At 39.1% G+C, this 18,389-nt stretch overlaps 1 protein-coding gene and 1 long non-coding RNA gene across 3 annotated transcripts in view; one reads left to right on the top strand and one right to left on the bottom strand.

Annotated features, from left to right (window-relative positions):
* The window catches only part of BICC1 (BicC family RNA binding protein 1), a 328,432-nt gene that overhangs the window by 205,563 nt on the left and 104,480 nt on the right, over positions 1 to 18,389 (top strand). The window lies entirely within an intron of this gene.
* On the bottom strand, positions 4,577 to 18,226 carry LOC108540744 (uncharacterized). 2 transcript variants are annotated; one of them, XR_001888752.1, is made up of 5 exons: positions 18,021 to 18,226; positions 9,346 to 9,647; positions 5,554 to 5,753; positions 5,237 to 5,323; positions 4,577 to 4,798 (listed from the first exon to the last, which is right to left on the bottom strand). It is a non-coding gene; the product is annotated as an uncharacterized LOC108540744 (long non-coding RNA). The 2 variants fall into 2 exon arrangements; XR_001888753.1 differs by having other exon boundaries at positions 9,527 to 9,647.

Raw genomic sequence — 18,389 nt, 5'->3', positions numbered from 1 at the left:
TGCCCGCTGTGGCCTCCCAAAGTGCTGGGATTACAGGTGTGAGCCACCATACCTGGCCAATATTTATTTGATAGAATATATATTTATAGAGTACAGTATGATATTTCAAAACATGTATACCGGCCGGGCACGTTGGCTCAAGCCTATAATCCCAGCATTTTGGGAGGCCGAGACGGGCGGATCACGAGGTCAGGAGATCGCGACTAACACGGTGGAACCCCGTGTTCACTGGCTAACACGGTGAAACCCCGTCTCTCCTAAAAAATACAAAAAACTACCCGGGCAAGGTGGCGGGCACCTGTAGTCCCAGCTACTTGGGAGGCTGAGGCAGGAGAATGGCATAAACCTGGGAGGCAGAGCTTGCAGTGAGCTGAGATCCAGCCACTGCACTCCAGCCTGGGCGACAGAGCGAGACTCTTGTCTCAAAAAAAAACAAAAAACAAAAAACATGTATACCAGATGTAATGCCCCAAGTGAAGCAGCGTCAATGTCTGGGGTAAATTCCTGAGGTTCGTTGCCTCATGCCAAGGAAATCAAGGACACGGACACACATGGAGTGAGGTTAATGGTGGCGTTTTAATAGGCAAAAGAAAGAGAAAGGAGAACAGCTCCTTCTCCTGTGAGAGAGAGGGGTGCCCAAGTAGAACTTCCAGCCTGCAGTAGAGTACACAGGATTTTATAGACAGGCTTGAAGAGATGGTGTCTGATTTACATAGGGCCCAAAGATTGGTTGGACCAGGTGTGACGTTTACATAGCATGTGAAGAAGCTGGCCACCTGACCCTAATCTTTCATTATGCAAATGGGGTCTCTGCTTGGCCTGTGCCATGTTGCTTGCGCCTTACTGTGCACGTGGTTGACAAGGGGAAGATGGAGCTGCCATGTTGGACCTACCTAGCCCCCAAGTGGTCTTTTCCTAGTGGTATAGCTGCCGGCATTCACCCATGCAAGCTTCCAGCTTGCTTGTCTATGTTTGCAGCTCGATTTTACTGGCTGCTGTTTGTTAGACAAGAAAATGATTTGGGGGCTGCCTTCTTGAAAAGGAAAACCTTACTGAGGACTTCCTTACCCTCACTATCTGCCTAAGTAGTTTTCTCTTAACTCCTATATCACGAGCAGGGTAATTAACATATCCATCACCTCCAACATTTATTATTCTTTATGTTGGGAACATTAAAATACTCTTCTAGCTATTTGAAAATATATAATAAATTATATTTAACTGTAGTAACCCTACAGTGTTATAGAACACTAGGACTTATTATTCCAATCTAGAGCTTTCCTTTGTATCAGTTAACCAGCCTTTCCCTATACCACCCTCCCACACCACAGCTTTCCCAGCCTCTAGTAATCATTGTTCTGTTCTCTACTTCTGTGAGATCAACTTTTTTCTCTTCCACATATAAGTGAGAACATGCAGTGTTTGTCTTTCTGTACCTGGCTTATTTCAGTAGGGTATTTTATTTTGTTTTGTTTTTGTTTTTTCTTTTTTTTGAGGTGGAGTCTAGACTCTGTCACCAGGCTGGAATGTAGTGGTGCGATCTCGGCTCACTGCAAGCTCCATCTCCCGGGATCACGCCATTCTCCTGCCTCAGCCTCCTGAGTAACTGGAATTACAGGCACCCGCCACCACGCCCAGCTAGTTTTTTTGTATTTTTTAATAGAGATGAGGTTTCACCGTGTTAGCCAGGATGGTCTCGATCTCCTGACCTCATGATCCTCCCGTCTTGGCCTCCCAATGTGCTGGGATTACAGGCGTGAGCCACCGCGCCCGGCCAGTAAGGGTATTGTTTAGTGAAACTTTTATATGCATCTCTGTTTATGTGCAAACATACACCTGTGCACAAATATGTTAATAGTTCTTGATATAAAATGGATGATAATGAAAGGTTGTAGAACACGGTTCTAGGTGGTCAGCTCTCCAAAGGGTAAGGAGCATGTGGATTTTGTGAATCACTGCATCCCTAACACTGTAACCAGTTGATAGTTGGCACTCAGTAAGTGTTTGTAGATTGAGCCCTCAACTCAATCATGGAAACAGTGGAACCACTAATACAGATGGGAATGTATGTCCCTAAGGTGTGTTATGTAGGAACAAGATTTAGAATTACTGCCTTCCCATATGAGTGATAATCACTGTTACGAAAATTATCCACACTGATATCTTCCCTATAGACCCCTTAAGTAAAAAAATGTGGGACATGATTGTGACTAAACCTTCTTTAGTGGTTCTAAATAGTCCTAATGATGACTGCCTCCACTAATGAGGGAAGTGAAAGGAAACTTAGGGACAACGACTTGACCATTGTCATTCACAGGACATCTGAATGAGTGAAACTCTGGTGCCATTCTCAGTAGGCTTTTAAATGAGACTTAACAAAACACAGCCTCCTGGTAGACCTCCAGACTATAGTTGTTTTGTTTGTGGTTATTTTAATTAGTATTTATTTACATAATTAGCAATTATGTAAGTGGGTCCTACCATTTGTTGAAACCCATTGAGGTCAGGCACTATGCTAAATATTTTATGTAGATATTCTTTTCAAATTATCAGAGCAACTCTATGAGTGAGGTGGTAGTATTTTCATTTTTCAGATGAAGAAACTAAAGCTGGTAAAGGTAGATTAACTTGCCCATGGTTTTCCAGTTAGTAAGTAGCAGACCTCAAACCCAAATTCAGGTCTGTTTGTTTCCAGAACTCCAAATCACTGTACTCAAATGCCCTTTCATACCCATACATGGGTGAGAAAATCTTTCATGGTGCTTTTCCCTATTCCAGGAAGTTCCATAATGTATAATAATATCTCTTTAGCAACCATTGCCAAGATTAGCTGATGATAGTCCAATTTCATAATGTCTCAGTCCTTGGAGATTACAGAGATTTGAAGGTAGGCTGAGGTTAGCGTGTCTTATAGGCAACACCTCTTTTTTCAGGGGAAATTGGATTTTACAGTTTAAAAAGACAAAACCACTCAAAGGTGTGTACATTTTTGAAAAGTGCTTGCCTCTGAATTTTACCTTGATATTTCATGCCATGTGTTATTTCCTTAGGCAGAGACTTTTTGATATGTCATTAAGTTAAACAACTTTGAAAAAATGAGTTTGGAAGGAAAATAAGCGCAGAATATGGGCTTGTTGTGTTGGTTTTCTTTTATGTGTATGTGTGTGTGTGGTTTTTTCTGTATGTGTGTTTAAATATTTGAAAGTACTGTTTGTAACAGTACTTTCTGGGTAGAAAATGTGTGGTTTTGTTGTTGTTGTTCTTGTTTTTAAGACAGGGACTTGCTCCTTTGCCCAGGCTGGAGTGCAGTGGCGTGATCATAGCTCAGTGCAGCCTTGGCCTCCATGGCTCAAGTGATCCTCTTGCCTCAGCCTCCCAAGTAGCTGGTACTACGGGTGCAAGCCACCACACCTGGCTAATGTTTAAATTTTTGTGGAGATGGGGTCTCGCTGCATTACCCAGGCTGGTCTCAAACTCCTGGGCTCAAGCTATCCTCCCTCCTCAGCCTCCTAAAGTATTGGGATTACAGGCATGAACCTCTGTGCCTAACCAGGATATTTCGTACTTAAAACTTTGGTATGTATTATTAAGATCATCACTTAGTGAATGCTAATTGAGGGCCCAAAGTAGAAATTCACCCCAAGAGTTGTGTAAGTTGTATGCAATGTACTAATAATCACTGTGGCTAGAGAGAGCATCGTCTAAATAGGACCAGTCAGAGGAGAAAAGAGACCTGGGCCATTCCAGTTCTTGAAGATTCCAGTATACTTAAACAATAAGAAGTTTATAAAAAGACTGTATTTTAAATATTCAGTTTTCAGTGCATATCTTTCTACATGAATAACTGTATTTGTAGATACTGCCAAATATACACATTTGAGATCCTTTTTGAATACATATTTTCTCACACTCACAGACACACAGTGCACACATCATTTTACAGGTGAGACAGCTCATGTTCGGTGACCTATTAGCAAGACTGAGGACCTGAGCTTGGGTTCATTTCTTGATCTCCAGCTAGTTCTGCCTTCTTCTCTTCTGAAGGCCCCAGGTATTGGCTTGTTTTCTTATCTTATAACTGCTGCAAACTAACTGTTCCTTCCAATCTTTTTTCTCTCTCTCCTGTACCAGGGTCAGAGAGGAAAATGGTCTCAGCTTTTCGGTTATCTTCTCAAGCCTAAATAAGCAAATATATCTGGTAGTTTTCCTTTTTTTTTTTTTTTTTTTGAAAAGATATCTTCCCGTAACTTAGAAAGGAAACAAATTTTCAGTGGAATAGAGAGGTGAGAAAGTAAGTAAAAAAGTGAAAACATCAACAGAAAGACAAGCCAGAGATGGAGAGTAAATATTTGCAAAAGACACATCTGATGAGGAACTTTTACTCAAAAATATACAAAGAACTTTTAAAACCTAACAATAAGAAAACAACCTGTTTTTAAAAGTAGGTCAAAGATCTTAACAGACACCTCACCAGAGAGGATATACAGATGGCAAATAAGCATGTGAAAAGAGCCTCAGCATCATGTATCATTAGAGTTGCAAATTGGAACAGTGAGATATCCCTACCTACCTGTTAGAGTGGTTGAAATCCCAAACACTGACAACACCAAATGCTGGTGAGGATGTGGAGCCGTAGGAACTCTCATTCATTCTTGGTGAGAATGCAAACTGGTACAGCTACTTTGGAAGATGGTTTTGCAGTTCTTGTAGAATTAAACATGCTGTTACCATATGATGCAGCTGTCTCACTCCTTAGCATTTACCCAGGGGAGTTGAAAACTTACGTCTACACAAAACCCTGCACATGGAACAGATGCTTATAGCAGCTTTATTCGTAATTATCAAAACTCAGAAACAACCAAGATGTCCTTCAGTAGGTGAATGAATAAATGTGGTACATTGACACAATGAAATATTATTCAGTGCTAAAAAGATATGAGCTATCAAACTGTGAAAGGGCATGGAGGATTCAATCTTCAATCTAAGTGAAAAAAGCCAGTCTGGAAAGGCTTCATACTTTATGATTTCAACTCTGTGTCATTGTAGAAAAAGCAAAACTTTGGTGACAGCAAAAAGATCAGTGATTATCAGGGACTTAGTGGGAGGGAAAACAGACCACAGAGCATTCATAGGGCAGTGAAATTATTCTGTATGATTTACAGTGGTGAATATATGTCATTATACATTTGTCAAGCCCATAGAACAGGTTTTGAAGTTGATGTGATGTTGACAGTACCTGGGGAGGCTGTGCCCATGTATAGAAAGCGGCATGTGGGAATTCTCTGTACTTTCCACTTGATTTTGCTGTGAGCCAGAAACTGCCCTGAAAAATAAAGTCTATATTTAAAAAAATAGTCATGGATACTGGACACAGCATTTGTATCAGCATTTTAAAATATACTATATGCAAAGATAATATTGTATGATCAAGAATAACTCCTTAATGTATACATTTAAAAGCACCACAAAATCCCTTAAGAAACAATCAAAAATTTTATAAAATTTTAAAAAAGGAAAGTGAGGAAAATGGCTCGATTAAACAACAAAACACACCCAGTTATTCAACACCAGGTGACGACTGGACCAGGTCTGGATTTTTCTTAGCTTGCCTGACTCTGTGACTACTGCTCTCTGCTTTCTTGGGCTCTTTCTCCCTCAATCTTCCTGTTTCCAGAACAGATGTTTTATGTCCTCCTGCCTATAGTGATGTCCCAGGATCCCTTCTATCTGCAGTTCTTTTCTTACCTGTTAAACTGTATGAGGAGGAAAGGAGAAAATATTGATTATTTATCTGTTTTGTAATAGACTTTATAATAGATGCCTGTTGTAATCTCTTTTAGTCCTTACAATAACCCACATGAAAGAGTGTTATTGTCCCCATTATATATATTAATAACTAATGTGAAAGATGATATAATTTGTTGAAGGCCACTGAATTGTAAGTGATGTAGTTTGGATGTAAACCTTGGTTTCAAAATTTGAGACACAGTAATCTTGTCCGTTCTGTAAGAAGCAAGCACATAAGTGCTAATGATGAGTGTTTGGTCACACAAAAAAATAAAGATTTACTAACACATTTAAGAAAACTCAGACTTAAACTACATTTGGTTCTTAAGTATCTTCTTCAAAAAGAAAGGCATTCTTGGGTAATTCCTTACCTGACTTTTGGAAGTGTGCTGGATGTCGTCTTTTAAAAATGTTCAGCTTACATTTATTTTTATTATTGTTGTTCTTCATGGTACCTGTCTTTCCTTTACTCCTTTTTTGAGACCCATTAAGGATTTTACTGGGATTTATAAACTTTCTTCTGGAGTGGTGGTTCTCCACCTGAGGTGATTTTATTCCACATGGATCATGTGGCAATATCTGGAGACATTTTTCGTTGTTACAGCTGGGAGAGGGTGCTACTAGCATCTAGAGGGTAGAGCCAAGGGATGCTGCTAAACAGCCTACCCTGCAGAAGACAGCCCCCTCAACACAAAATTATCTAACACAAAACGCCAGTAGCTCAAGGTTGAGAAATGCTGAACTAGAGGAGTGGGCTTATTATCAGGATAGCATAGCACTGGATTCCCATTAGAATCCATAGTGTCTTCATAACACTGGATTCCCATTAGAACAGTTCATACAGCCTGGTGCCTCAATTACCTGGCTTCCTTTTTTGTAGCATTCACATTAGAATATAGTTTAATGTGACCACAGAAGGAAGAAAATACATATGAAACAAAATAGGTAAACTAACAGAATTTTGGTAAAAGAGATAAAACATAGTAGGGTGATAGGTCTAAACATTTTAAAAGCCAGTTTGCAATCAGTGTTGAATTGTATAGCTGAATTGTGCAGCTTCAACTGTTTTTTTATTCTCCATGAACATTTCATGTTATGCATTTGTGCCTGCTTCAGTGCTGGCAGACAGACCTTCTACCCTCCTGGTTCATGTTGCCTCTGTCTTCCATTCCTCTTTGCTGGAATGTGTAGTTGTGATAACTGTGACAATTCCTAAGGTTTCTGACAGTTTTTGAACACCACAATGGTGCTGTAAATTCCTGCCTCGGCCAGGAGATGGACACCACATTTTGGTGGTTTCTCAAACCATGTGTGACCTGGTTTTCCTCTGTTCTGTCAGTCATGGCATGGCTGGACAGAATTCAGGGATATCTATCAGGCCTGTCAGGGGCAATTAAATTATTTTCATGAAGGCATTTTACAGTTGTAAACAATATTGAAGCCACCATGTTGCGTTTCTCATTAGCTAAAAAAAAAAAAAGATAGTAGCATTTTCATTTTTTCCAAAGTCATTTTATGCCATTAAAGTATGGCTTGTGGTTTATTATTACATTTTTATGCAACCTTGGCACTGACATTTTTATCAAAAGATATTGGAGAGATTTCAGGAATGAGGAGTTACATTCCCTTTATATCTTGTTGCCAGAAATTACTCTTAAAGCAAAATAAATTCTGCCTGAAATAAAAATAAAATGAGAACACAGCATATGCGTGTTTTTGGCTCTGTGATCTATGCAAATAGTTATGTATTAACTCACTTATTTAAAAGGGCTTATTCTACACACACATTTCTACCACTGGAGTTTTCTCCTTAAAAAATAACCAGAGAACTTCTATATAAGCACGTAAGCAGTAATACCATTATTTTTGTAGCTGCATGAAATACCATTGCATATGTATGTGAGATATGGCTATAATATACATTTCAACAGATATGATGACATTGGGTTGTTTTCTCTTTTGTCTACAATGAATTTCAAATTTATTTGCCTACTTTTACACATTTTTTCATGTTGCATAAATTCTTTCAAGTAGAATTTTTAGGCCACAGGATATGAGTAACTTTAATACTTTTTAGGACTGTCACCTTGTCCTTTCAAATGACTGCTGAACTCCTACTAGGCAGGGGCGGGATTCTGGAAAGAGAAACAATTGTTCTCGCTCCTCTTTGCCAATACTGTGCTTTCCTGTCTTAGGTCAGTCTAAATAGTGGGGGGAAAAAAAAACCTCATGTTGTCATATGCACTTTCTTAATAGAAAAGTTGAGCATCTTTTAATCTGTTTGTGGAACACTTATTTATATCACTCTGTGAATTGTTTGCCCTTCCCTTTTGTTGGTTTATTAATTTTCTTTCCCTGTTTTAGTGAGTTGTTGTCTTAGTTCATTTTGGCTACTATACCAACATACCTTAGCCTGAGTAATTTGTAAACAATAGAAATGTATTGCTTCCAGTTCTGGAGACTGGGAAGTCCAAGATCAAGGTGCTGGCTGATTTGGTGTCAGAGAGGGCCTGTTCCTCATAGGTGGCACCTTTTATGTCTTCACATGGTAAAAGGGGCAAAAAACCTCCCTCACATCACTTTTATAAGGGCTCTGATGCTATTTAGGAGGATGGAGCCCTTATGACTTAATCACCTTCCAAAGTCCTCAAATCTTAATACTGTTAGCATTAGGGGTAGGTTTCAACATAGGAATTTTGTGGGGATGTAAACATTCAGACTGTAGCACTTTTTTGTTTTTATTTCCTAGTAAAATTAGACTTTCACATTGTTTTTTTCTACTGTTTAATTGTCTTGCCCAAACTGTTCCTTCCTTGCCACCAATGCTTATTTACAAGTAATTGATGGATAATTTCTATTTCAAATTAGAATGAAATGAATTGACCTTAAATACTAATAATGTGTTAATTTTTGAAGGACTATAGACAAGTATATATTAACATTAAGGCCATTGGATTTCCAAAATAAATTATCTAAAGACTAGGTCCTCAATATTAATAGCATGGAAATTGTGTGTGTGTGTGTGTGTGCACGCGCGCACGCATATGGTGCATGTGTACGTGCATGTTTGCCCTGATATGAAAATTACTTACTGTATTATACAATAGTCATTGAATTTCTGAGTTTTCTTGGTGTAACAGAAAGATGATACAATAAGTTGTTTGGTTTTATTTCCGTGTGTTGGGATTTGAATTCCAATTTTAGGGTAAAATTTCTGAATTTTTTAAAATCCATTATATTCAAGGGAAGGACATACCAACTTCAGTATGTTATTTTGAATTGGCTCATATTCCATTTCTACTTTGTCACCATTTCTAGAATGGGATGCATATGTAAAAGTGTTTAGCTTTTGGTATGATTTACTTTCTCTTTAACACTCAGTTTAATTAACTGAGAACAAAATTCACCTTCTGTGTTGTGCAATTTCAGAGGTGCCAAAATAGCACCTTACATTAAAAAATATCCTGGAAATATTTTTGAGCGCTTTGAATAAAGTTTCTCCAGCAACATTGATTTATATTTTGTTCCTCAACTCATCATGCTACTTTACACCTTTACCTGGGTTGTGTCTGCTGTGGAAGGGCATCCTCCACGCTCCCTTTTCCAGCTGGCCAACTCCCACTCATCCTCACACATCCATCCCAGGTGGCAAGTCTTCCTGGAAAGCTTCACACACGCCTCCAGATGGAGCCTAACACTCTTGTTTCTTGCACCAGCTCAGCACCTTATTCATACTTACATTTGGGCACTTTTCATGCTTATATTGCATCAGCCTAGACATTTGCCTTTTCTTTGGACTTTGAGCTCATGGACCTATGTCAAAGACCAATATGTCTTGTTCCCTTCCATGTGCACAGTGCCTGCCAGAAAGTTAGAGTGATAAATTATGAGTTAAAGTTTACATTATCATTAGATTTAGGATAAATTCAAAATTAATTCAACAGTTATTTAAGTTATTCTGGTATCTTTTGAATAACTTTTGAGAAATTGAAAAATGGCCCTGGCAGCTGACAGGCCACAATGTTCCCAACTGAACATAAATACCTCTTGCAGAATATAAATAATCAGACAAGCCTACTTCTTGAGTATGTCTGAAACAAGACTGAGACAAGGACCCTCTCCAACCACAAATGTAATTAAATATCTCTCTCTTATGACGGACATGAATGATTGCTTCTTCTTTACCGATGATGACTCCAACTCAGCTTTAATCCTCTTTTTTCTAGATTAAGTTTGCCGAGATAATCAATGAATTGTTCCTACCTCCTGACAGCTCACAATCCAAACCTGGCCTCTAGTTTCTTAAACCATTCTTGGAATCACCCAAAACAAACTGAAATTGTGTCCTAAGTGTCCACCAGTTTCTTAAAATTCTCCAATTACTTTGGTGTACTCTTTCTTGCTGTAGTAAGTGAATGAAAGCTCAGTTATTTACTAACAAGAGTGTTCCTGGTGGTCTTTGGTTAGTGGGCACTAGAGTGAGTGTTGGAGGAATTTAAGAAAGAAACATTTATCTCAGTCTCTGCCCTTTGGATACTTAAGAGTCTGTCTGGGGATTCTGGCCCTACTTGCTTTAAATAAACCTTTAAAATGGGATTGTTTGCCATCAAGACTAGAGTAGAGGAGGAGAAGACTGCAAGTCACAGCTAAGGAAGCTATTCCTTAAGTATTGATAATTTCTAGTGTGGATCTCAAAGGGCTGGGGCATTCTGTGTGGGAAATGCTGAGAGCTGGGGAGAATCATTATGTGTTACAGGAAGAGAGGAGGCTATTTCTTGAAAGGGAAAGTATTCGAAGTGTTGGTGGCCAATAAGGTTGGACAGGTAGAGGAGATCATTGACAGCCGGTGACCTTGTGAGGACTCATCTACAGACAGCAAAAATCCTGGGGTTCGGGGTGGACACAGGAGATAATGAGTAGTAAGGGGTTAAAATACTGAAAGATGAGTATGGTAGATCGTATTTGATGACAGGAGGATCAGAGAGTCTTTTTTGAAAGATAAGTCGCAGGACATGGTAACTTGATAAGAGCAAGGAATTGGGTGGTGGGCTGCTGTAGCAGATACTTTTGATATGGTCTTGGCCCACCTGTGAGTTCACCCACAGTGGACATCTCCCATGCATGCCAACAGCTTTCCGTCTTAAGGGCCTGGTCTGTGCTTCTCTACCGGAGCACTATGTCAGCCCTGTGGAAACTTACCTTGCTGCAGAGCTGCCTCGAAGTACAGCCTTTACCCAGTGAAGGGCTGGAGTCAGAAAACAAATCCCCATTTTCCCCTTCTCTTTGTGGGACAATTCTGAAGCACATTATTTATGTCTTTTCAGAACATCCTGGGGATGTTGACCTCCAGCAGGAATGCTCCATACCACCCCCTTTCATGGTTTTTCTCTCTACTCAGTCAGGCTTTCCTCACTTCCTAACTTATGCTCTGTGGGATCACCTCCCCAATCCACTGTGCCACATTAACCTAAATTCTTAAGGTGACTTTTGGGGGAACCCAAACTAAGACGGGTATCTTGGATAATTGGGGTAATTATTATACCATGGAAAAATGGAATTGGGATTCTTTCCCGGGTTAATTAATGACTGCTGTCTAGTGAAAAAAATGAGTGCAGTCATCTCAAGTGTATTTTATATATCAGTGCAGGAATATGGCAAAATGCTTTAGAGTTCGTGGCTTGTTTTGAGAAAAAAAAATGCTCCAAACCATCTGCAAAAGTATTACAGTGATCCCAAGTGGAACATCGGCACTCGAAGCAGTTTCCAGGTACATTAGATTGTTGTCAACAAAAAGAAAAATATACGCCGTGGGGAGGAGCAAGAAGAAAGAGAGGGTCTAGAAATCCATGATTTTAGCAAGTCAGGAAAAATAATTTTCAGCATGTGAGCAGGCCAGGAGCCCTGAGCTCCTTCACCTGGATGTCATCCAGGTGGCTTAAGATTCTCAGGCTATCGGCAACTATGATGTGGCTCTTGCCAGGTTAAGGAGCATTGATGATTGATCACAAGGGAAAGGACCCAGCCATATGATTGTTTCTGTCAGGTTGTACTCTCCTGAAAGTCATGGTTAACGACTTGAGCCAAGTTAGGAAAAATATTTCCGTTACTAACAATATAGTTGTTAAGTATGCTCCATGGGGATTCCGAAATATTTACTTGACAGTAATAAGCTTTAGAATTTCATTCTTTTCGTGTGATTCTTCATGATCACATTTGCATCCAGATCTTTGAACACTCAGCACTTGATGGAGTTTAATAGAATAGTGGCAAGAAAATTGCTCATAAGTAAAGGAAGCAGTGAATCCATCCGGTTTCCATGAGCAGTCATACCTGAGTTCTTCAGCAATTGGAACAGATGCGTCACTGAAAAGATGCCTGCACTGGGGTGGTCCTATCCATTACATTCTCTTAGGAAATGAAGCCCTGGCTTTCCTTAGCCCTGTGATCTATTTTGAATGTTATTCTAGAGTAGAATGAATAGTGTTTATTGATTTTTTTCCCCTATCGTCTATTATTTAAAGATTCTTAATTCTACTAAAATAAGTTGGGAGACTACATATTGTTTGTTTACTATTTAATAAAGTTTGGAGAATCCGTATAATCACTTTACAGTATTTTCATCAGCCACATGAATTAAGTAATAATAAAACATTTGAATTCTTAGGAACATGTATTTTTTAATCAAAATATTCACCTCCGTGGTTAGAAAACCTCATATACAGGGAAATAAAATTAGGTCCTGATCACATTAGCAATCTCTAAGAGAGCAGTTTTAGAAATAATAATCTAGACGACAGTGATCAGAAAAGGAAGCAGCAGCAACTAATACTCAAGGGTACCTACCTGTGAAAGAAGATGGTAATAGATAGGGTAGTTTCTTGGTGCATCAGTGGGTTGAGGTGAAATAAGTTTATTTTATAGTTTTGTTTTTGTTTCCTTTAAGAATAAAGGGAGCTTATTTGAGTGAGCTTCTAGACTAAGGAAGTGTAGATCGACAGTAGAGGAAATTAAAAAGTGTTGTTTAACCAGGAGCAACCCCTTGCAGGGGTAGATTTAAGGTAATAGGTGTTAAGGCTGTGGTTAACTAGTTTTGGGCTTGTTCACCTCACTTTGTGAGTTCTTCCACTGACACGTTTCTCGTTTTATTGAAATAACTGATATCAATTTCTGGTTTCTAGTCCTCTTTAGGTTCTGCTAGTTATGGTCACAGACTTAATGATGAAGGCTGTTGATTCTGCCAGACACATGCCCAGTAAAATGCTTAGCTTGTAGCAGGTCCTCAATAAATATTTATTAAAACTAATTTGAACATATTTTCCTGAGTTTGGGAAGAAGGGGGTGAGACAGATAAAAATGATCATATATTTGATGTAAACTGGAGAAAATTCAGTGTAAATTCCCTCTACTTTCCTCAGTCTACTTGGAGATAAAGTCATCTCCTGGGAGAATAAGGGGATGGATTGGAGACTCAAAGAAACTAGGGAGTGTTCAGAACAGCTGCTTATGGAAAATGCATAGAAAAAAATTAAAAACTTGCCAAGATGAACTGAATATCCAGCTGAGGCTGCATGGTATGAACTTGTTGAGTTTCTTAGGATAGTTCTATGCCTTTTTCTAGTTATTTGGTCACTCAAAAGTGGAGAAAATGGAGAGGGGTTATCTTTGGTGAGCCGAGTTTGGCTGAAAGCCTGAGGACTGGGAATTTGAGAGTGTTTGGTAAAAAGATGAAATGATCAGCTGAAGGTTGTGATGGCACAGGGAGAATTCAAGCCAGCAGGGAAGCTAGAGAGGGCAGGGGCTGGAGTCATAATAAGCTGGAGAACTTATTACGTGTTCTCTAGCTTGTTGCGTGTGGGTTTGAGGGCATTCAAGATTGTGTTGGTAGGAGGTTGTAGCCACAGAAGGAATGACAGCTTAAAGAAAGAGGTTGAGTGGTCTGGATTATGACAAAGTGCAGTTTATAGCTGGGCTTGTGGGTCACTTATGTATAATTACTCTCACAATTTGGCATTTCTCAGCATCTTTAGGAGTGTCTAACAATAAATTAGATTCGTTAAACAAGCAAAAAGAAACTTGTTAATGAGTTACAACCCAGTAAGATGGAAACAGTGTCAACGTGACTAGTTTGTGAGATTGGATGTGACTTTAAGACTTTGAGCAGCCAAGCTAATGTTCAATTCAAAGTAATTGAATTTCATGTATGGAAGAATGCCTTATGTAACAGCCGATTAGTGCTTTTGCTAGCCAGTTTTGAAATGTTACATGTCCAAACACCTCATAACTTATGCATGTTCTCCAGTGAGAATTACATCATAGGTCGAAAGAAAATAAATGCATCCATGATTCTTAGATGTTACATAATCTAAGAACTTCATAACTTCCTAGTTACATAATCTGTAGTTATTATATAATCTCATGGCTCTTTACAAAGGGGGAAATCAAGCTATTCTCAGAGAAATTCAGTTGGATGATTGGATGGAAGAACTGTGTGTGTGTGTGTGTGTGTGTGTGTGTGTGTGTGTGTAATTTTGCACATATACAAATACTTAAGTTAGAATTGATCTGACCCTTTCCCTGGCTGCTTTCCCCAGCCCGCTCCAATGAACAACTAGGTCATCTTACAGTTCCAGAACATTAAAAGTTGTGACCTGTGCCATCCCAGGACTATGCACAGGATTCCTTGGAGTCATAAGGAATGTTCTTCATTCTTCCAGCCATTTCACTCTGTTCCTGGCTTTTAGCTCTGCCCCAGTGGTTATTTATACTCAGCCCTACTTGCCCTGTCAACAGCCCCTGAACCAGTTGCACGTTCAGTTGATGACTTCAAGATATGGACACTTTGGCTTACAGACTGGCAGTCACCAGAACACGTCTGCCCAGAGCCCTGGTTGCCCCGGTCCTGGTGAAGCAGGTGCTGCACCTTCAGGTCTCTATTTTCCTTGCACTTCTGGTTACTTATCTTGGTGGAGTCTGGGTGAGAAGAAAGTTCAGGAGATGAAAGCAGATAGAGTTCCTGAGGATCTCACTGCCTGTCCTGGCTGTCTGTTTCCTCCCTTGGCAGTCCAGTGTCTCATTTGAGGTTAGACATCTGTCTGATGCAGGTGTAAACTGATACACCTACCTCCCCATTTGCAGCGGGAATCTGGAGTCTCCTATGGCAATTTTGTAGGGGTGGATTTTGGGAGACTTTTATCTAGGCATTTCTGCCTTGTATAAAGTGTGGCTCTCCTGTTCTGTGCGTGTTACTATGCATTACTGTGCATAATTCAAATATGTGCTTCTTTCAAGTATGGATCATCTAGTTTCCATCCTTGTTTGTGAAGTTATCCTCTCCTTCACCTATCAGTTTTTAAGAGGGGAGAGGAACAATGTGGAACTGTATTTCACTACTAGAGTGAACGTATCATTGTGCGTTACTGGCACAATAACATGCACAAAATGCATGTTATTTCCTTTTGGAGCACCCTCTTGAAAATATGGACCACACAAGACATGCACATTTGTGGCAGACTCTTAAATGTGTAAGGATGCAGTGAGGTTTTGCTTAGCCTGATCCTTCCATCTGTGACTTCCACTTCCTTGCCACCCCTGCCCTTCTACAATCCCCAACTGCAGACTCGGTCCAGATGTAATTCAGCAAGCATTTTAAAATATCAAATTATCTCTCTACCTCTGTCTTGACTGTGGTCCTCATTGTGCTTCTTTCAAGTATGCATCATCTAGTCTCCATCCTTGTTTGTGAAGTTACCCTCTCTTTCACCTATCAGTCTTTTAAGAGGTGAGAGGAGCAATGCGGAACTGTATTTCTCCACTAGCATGAACATGTCATATCAGAAGGCACAAATATGTATTTTTGTAATTACATGGCGTGTGTTTTTGTCTGTGGGTTTGCTTATTTTGCAAACAAATCCACATGGTTTTCTTGCTGGTCTTTTGAATTTTTCAGATGGTGAGCCTGTGGATCCTCATCTCATCCAAGATGACTTCCTGGCCACCTCAGGCCATGCTAAACAACCTGGAATGCTAGTATTACTACCAGCAGTGTCTGAGGGAGACATCCCATAGGCTGTTGGTTTTCCAGAATCATGTTTTCAGGGAAAAGGCAATAATTTTTTTATGATGAAGTAAGTTCTTAAAAAATTGCCTTATTCTTTTGATTAATGTTTCTGAAGAGCTTTGTGGGGAATGGTTGCACACTTTATAATGTTTCCTTTACAATTGGGGAACTTGGAGACCAACTTTAATGTTGATTATTAAGGCCATTTCACTTAAAAAATTTAGCTAGCTATTAAAAAATTTATCTGCTGTCTTATATCCACAAGGGATCAGAATCTGTTTCTTTTGCAATAAAATTGTAATTATATTCAAATATACTGAAAATTCAGTCATCTAACTCTTCCCTTGTCATTTGCAATTGTTTGCAACCTTGAATGGGAAAAGTTAAAAAGTTAAAAATGAGGCCAGATAAGCATGTGCATTTTCATTCAGATAAGACTACCCACAATGGATTTAATCATTTAACCAGTTTTAATAATAATAATAGTGAAAACTACTATGATTTATTGAACACTCAGCTAGTCAACTGTTGGATTTTACATGTCTTATAATTTGTCTCATTCTTCTGAATAGCAATTCAATCAGATGAGCATCGCATCTCAAAGTCAAGAACAGGCTTAGAGAAGTTAAAGAAACTTCATATGTTTCCATTAACTTGTAGATTCTTTGGCTGGGATCTGCACCTACAGTTCATCCATCTGGGCAGCCCATCATCTTCACAGTGCTTAGAGCTTCTAGAATAGGACCCTGGCACTGCCGTTGTATACTCCAGTATCACATGTATATTTTTGAGCACTTTAATTGTTAAGTCTTTCTGATTTCAACAACTAATGTTGCTATTATATGTCATGCACAAATAGGAGACAGCTGTTCGGCCCCCATCCATCCTGTCTATTACTTACATACTGAAAGGAAATCAGCTGGTTGTGTTTTATTTGGGAGTGACTGGAATTGGTCTCCGCCCATTTTTGTGTATGATCATCTTAAAACTGTATCTATTACTATGGAATGTTCTGCAGTCGCTTCCTAAGGTTGAATACACAGTTGATGGGAAATATCTTTTAATCTACATACAAAGGAAGAAGTTTACCCCAGTGAAATTCAGATGTATAGACTGTTGTTATGCAAAATGAAACTTTTTCCTCCTAGAATTTTGCGCACTTTTGAGTCCAGGAGGAGGAGGGGTATGTATGTGGATGGAAGATTGAGGAAACATGAAGTTGCTTTAGAAATGTAGGGAGTTGATTAAAAAGTAAGCATAGATGCTTATTTTACAGAACTTTGTAACTTTGTCTCACTAATGTTAATGTTAGCCTTTAAAAAATGATAGAATTTCGTGTTGCTCTTTTCTTTGCAAAGAAAACTATACCATAGAAAATGGAATTTTCTAGGGGACAGTAAGAGAATAATATATATATGATTGAAATTCTCAGTTTTTGGTCATATTTTATTCATTTAATTCTCTTTGAGAAAGCTTAGTGCATAAGTATCCAAAGTCTTTAACCAGATTGTTAAGTTAAAAAATGGTTTTCAGGCTGAGCGCAACGACTCACGCCTATAATCCCAGCACTTTGGGAGGCTGAGGTGGGCAGATCACTTGAGCCCAGGAGTTCGAGACCAGCCTGTGTACCATGGTACAACCCCATTTCTACTAAAAATATAGAAATTAGCGGAGTGTGGTGGCGTGTGCCTGTAGTCCCAGCTACTTGGGAGGCTAAGGCAGGGGGATCACTTAAACCTGGGAGGCTGAGGCTACAGTAAGCCAAGATCATGCCACTGTTCTCTAGCCTGGGTGACAGAGCAAGATCTTGTGTCGAAAAAAAAAGGTAGGGTGGAGGGAGGCAGCAGTTCATATTTAAGAATTACAAAAGGATTCCTGGCAAAGTTGTACAAAAAAGATTTCTTTTTGTATTGAAAATATAATCTTTAGAAACTGGATTTATATTCCTTTAGCAACAAACCTGATTAATGTCAGTTAACAGCTTCTTCTTAATCAAGTACAGACATACCTTAGAGACATTGTAGGTTTGGTTCTAGACCACCACAATAAAGCAAATATCGCAATAAAGTAAGTCACACACATTTTTAGTTTACCAATGCATATAAAAGTTATGTTTACATTACATGGTAGTTGATAAAGTGTGCAAAAGCATTATGTCTTTAAAAAATGTACGTACTTTAAAACCTTTTTTGCTAAAAACTGCTAGTGGTCGTCTGAGCTTTCAGAGAGTCATAATCTTTTTGCTGGTGGAGGGTCTTACTGACTGATCAGAATGATGGTTGCTGAAGGTTAGGATGGCTGTGGCAATTCCGTATAAAAGTCAACAATGAAGTTTGCCCCATCGGTGGACTCTTCCTTCCATGAAAGATTTCTCTGTAGCATGTGATGCTGTCGCATTTTATCCAGAGTAGAACTTGGATAAAATTCTAGTTCTAGCAGAGTAGAACAGAGCATGTGATGTCACAATTGACATCAGTCCTCTGAAACTCTGCCACTGCTTTATCAACTAAGTTTATATAGTATTGTACATTTTTGGTTTTCATTT

This window comes from Rhinopithecus bieti, unplaced genomic scaffold (assembly GCF_001698545.2).
Source record: "Rhinopithecus bieti isolate Rb0 unplaced genomic scaffold, ASM169854v2 scaffold_18620, whole genome shotgun sequence".
In the NCBI taxonomy this organism is placed as follows: Eukaryota; Metazoa; Chordata; class Mammalia; order Primates; family Cercopithecidae; genus Rhinopithecus; species Rhinopithecus bieti.
The sequence above is the reverse complement of the archived record's forward strand: the minus strand, read 5'-3'. Positions and strand labels throughout refer to the sequence as shown.